Source organism: Chenopodium album, chromosome 21 (genome assembly GCF_948465745.1).
Source record: "Chenopodium album chromosome 21, dcCheAlbu1.1, whole genome shotgun sequence".
In the NCBI taxonomy this organism is placed as follows: Eukaryota; Viridiplantae; Streptophyta; class Magnoliopsida; order Caryophyllales; family Amaranthaceae; genus Chenopodium; species Chenopodium album.
Window position 1 is genome coordinate 20433563 of NC_137854.1, and position 4608 is coordinate 20438170.

A 4608-nucleotide genomic window follows, 5' to 3' on the forward strand; every position below is an offset into this window, starting at 1 on the left:
CGATTTGAATTCATGAATGACTTAATAAACCCAATACTTTATAACTTGACTCGATTATAGCATTAGTGAACTTATTTGTTTAATTTACTACGGCACTATTCAATCAACCCAATTTGCTTTGTGACCCCTATTAATTGAGAGTTTTTGACCAAACCCCTTCTAACTTGCTGCCCAATTACCCTAACGTGTTTATGATTAGACCAATTACAACCTAACCCGTTCTTGCAAATTATCTAATTAACCAAACTAAATAATGATAAGAACAAATTTTAAGCCGATATTATTTATGACCCAATTTCAATTTAACCCAAAATCGATTATGACTAGAACCAATAATGACCCTGCCCGGTTTTAGCCCAGCTATTTTGAACTGAAACCCGTTATAAACCCGAACCGATCATGACCTAAACCGATATTGACACGGCCTGATTTACCTAATTAGTTTTGAACCAAAACTGTTTCCAAACCGACATATTTCAACCCAGACCGATTATGAACTGAACCGATAATGACCCAAACCAATTTCACCCAATCTGTTTTCAAACTCAAACCCGTTTTCAAACCGACCTAGATCAACCCAAACTGATTATGACCCGAATCGATAACAACCCGATCCGATTAAGACTCGATCTATTTTGAACCGAAACCCGCTATAAACTGGAAAACCTGTTTTCAAACCGACCTAGTTCAACCCAAACTGATTATGACTCGAACCGATTACTACCCGATCTGATTAAGACCCGATCCGAATAGAAACCGCAATAAATATAACCAAACTGAACCGACCCAATAATTTTCAAAACCAATCCGAACCGACCCGTTGTTTATTTTAAACCGTTAAAACCCGACCCATTATAACCCGAAACCGATAAACCCAACCCAAAACTGAACCGTTTACCCGAATTGACACCCCTACAAAGGACATGAACATTGCTAATATATCCCCTGCCAAATGTGACAATGACCCAAAGCAAATATAAAATATCTAGTGCTACTGCAATCATAATCTATGATAATAATGTGTTTACGTTAGAATTTAAACTGTGGAGCCACTACAACAAGACTACTTCACTGACGCAAATTATTGTTTTAATTTGGCCAAAATCTGCTCGCTAGATTCGACCAGGTTCTATAGGATAACAGCTAGATTAAAAAGTATGCAAATGATAGTATAGGTCAATGAATGAGGGTAAATAACAGTGGCGGATCCAGGAATTGTAACTAGGGGGTTCGAACTTCATTAAACACCCGATATACGAATGCACGGATATAAATCGGTGTTCAAGTATAAAATAAAGTGTTCAAATAAATACCAATAGACAAGTACACAACAAAATATGTCCAAATTTCAATAAAATTGCAAAATAAAATGATTCAATACAATAATTCATAGTAGTAACTTTAATCACATGTCTAAATTCAATACATAAGAATAGATGCAAATTACAAGTCTACTGCCCCTTTTAACAGTTAACAATACAACAATACAAAACATATTAACAATTAAGAAATTGAAAAACTCAAAAACAGATTGAAAAAAAAATTAACACTTAGAACAAAAAAAAAATTAACAATCTAGAATTTACAATTTAAACAAAACAAAACACATCAGCATATTAAACAAATTGAAAAAAAAAAAGAGAGGCAGTAAGGAACTAAGGATAGAGGAAAAACGAAAAAAAAACAAAAAAACTAAGAATGTGTCCTAGTTAGGACTCGAATCTAGGACCTTCAGTGCAAAAACTACTAACTTAACCCCTGAGCTGAGCACCTAACATTGTATTTATTTGTTTTGAATATTATTTATATAGTTTTTTTCAGTTTCTTTTTTTTTTCTTATAACAAAACTCCCAATTTTTTTCCGGATCCAACGGGGTTCAGTTGAACCCCTTGAACCCCCGCTGGATCCGCCCTTGGTAAATAACCTACGAAAGATGAACAAAGGGGAAACGGAAGAAGAGACACAAGATGATGACGCAGAAACCCCAAGAATAAGGGTAAAAACTGCGGCTGGCGTGACTCCACCAATCTACTAGTTTGACAATGAATTACAGGTACAATACAAATTGTTTTGTGACTAAAAATGAATCTGTAATTTAGTACTAATTGCTAATGACTATGAAATATGATGCCTAGGGCTCGTATCATATGTTTTTACAATGGTCTTCCATCCTATTTATAATAGCGGAGTCTTTTGAAGTCTTGTAACAGCTTCTTTGATGATTCCTTAAAAGTAGGAGTTAGCTGCATGGTTCAGCTCCGAGATTCATGCCATGTTCTCTTTGTACTTATCCATTGCCTTTTAACTTGTTCATTGCTGCAGGTTAGTTGGAGAATAGTGGGAGTGTCCTCCATAAAAATAGGAGAGGTAGTTATTTGGCCCTTTGATTTGGTCTTCAATGAATGTGGACTGATTTGTGGTGCAAATACAATTATTATTTCCAATTGACTTATTCCTGGTGGGAAATATCTCCTCCTTGTTTTTAGGAAAGCTTATAACAACTTTGACTTCGTTCAAACTTGGATTCCCTTAGAATATTCCTTGGCAATATCTTTATTTGATTTCGTTTAATACTTGGAACCAGGTAGCTGATCACGTAGCAATATGTAACCTACAATCTAGCAACCTGTGACCTGCGATCTAGCAACATGCAGTCATTTGAACCTGTAGTAAAAATTTGGGCACAACAATTACCATGGTAAAATTTGTGAAAGGAATGGTGTCCTTCGAATAAGTGTATTATTCCGATAGCGGGTTTAGAATTATTAGAAAGCAAATATATTCAGTAAGGTAAAGTGATCGGAATGCCTGGGTGGAGGCCGCTTCCGATCAGTAATATTTATATAATTAATATTACAGCTTAATCTTGACTGAACTCTTCGGGTCACACACAAGCAAATATATGCGAACCAACTCGACGAATTAATTCGGAAAAAATTAATTCGTCGCCCGAGTGTTAAATATTTAGACGTCAGTTATTCGAGCTTAGAGCGTCGAAACCGATCGTCGGAAGTCGAGTCAAAATAATAAAAGACGAGACGCCCAAAATAATAATAAATCGACCATATTTCCAAAAATATCCCTAGCATCGGAGTGCCCCGAGCATCCGAATGCCAGGGGCAAAATGTCCTAGCAAAGGTGGCTAGCAAGCACCAAACCGAGCCATGGCTGGCTGGTGCAAGCTAGCAGCAGCTGCACCGAGCCACAGCCGCAGCCGCACTACGCCACAGCAGCAGCTGGGTGCGGGCTGGGTACGGGCTGGGCTCGGGCCGGGCTCGGGCTTTGCTCGTGGCTTGGCTCGGGCCATAGGGCCGTGGGTTAAGGGGAAGTATGGAAAATGGGAGTAAGTGAGTGAGGACATGTGGCACAAGGAGAGTATTAAGTGGGGAGCAAGTATGGTCCCCTACTCTCCATGTGGTCCTCACCAACCCATCTCACATGGTAATGCCACTTGTAGATTTATTATTAGTTTGCAATTTTAATTTAATTTAGCTTTAAATTAATTTGAGGAATTTCATGATCCCACATTGATGGGATAGAAATTCCCACTCATACTTTCCTCTATAAATACCAACCTTGGGATTTGGAGTAAAGTGCTTGAGTGGAAGTTAAAAAGAGCATTCCATAATTTTTGGGAAAACTCTTAAACTCACATAACACTCGGGTTTTGATCGGACCTTGCTAACCCCAAGGTAGTAGACCTTAAAGTTGTGTTCGCCTTTTTGTGGGTGGATACCGTCGGAGGCGCGGCGCTTGATGTGCTCGTAGCTTTCAAGTAAGAGCCCCGAGTTTTGGGAGAAGCTCGCTTCGAGGGTAAGATTCGTTATCTATTCTTTGTGATTATTTATTTATGCTTTATGATTTTAATTATTGCGAGTGGTTCCTCGGGTGGGGTTGTTTCCGCAATGAGTCAGACTCACTAAACCCCAACAGCGGTATTGGAGCCCCGCTCGTTTATTTTTATAATCATGTTTTTTCAAGGTTTATTTTGGCTTATTTTTCTGGTTTATATTGCTAATTAGATTAGTAGCTCGGTTTTATTTATTTAATCCCGTTTTTATTGTCGAGTTTGGCCCAGGACCCAGATTTTCGCCCAAGACTAGTGAATTTTGAATGGAAAACGTGTTCTGGAAAGGATTTTACCCCATGGGAGCTGTGATTTTAGCCAAATTCTGACTAGAAATGCCTTTTTCGAGGGGTTTTTCGTTTTTGACAAAAAATTTTAAGTTATTTCTAACCTTGAAATTAATGGCATAAATTGTTGATTATATGGTTGATTATTTGCATTATTTTCTGTATTTTTATGTCCCCTTAAAGCACACTTACTTGGTAGTATTTGATGCTTAAAGGTTGATTTATTTTCACATAATTGTAAACTAATTGCTTTTTAGTGTGAAAATTTTATTTTTGAGGCTTCCTAAGTGTTAAAGATTCAATCTTTATTTGTGATAAGTGATTGAGACTTTAAAAACCACTAAATTCCATGTTATTTTGATTTGAACTTTGTTGTTTTAATCATTTTGAGTTGATTGGAAACATAAAGTTTTGATTTTTGTGATAGAAATTTGGTTATCTTCATGTTGGAAGATATAATTTTCAAGGATTCA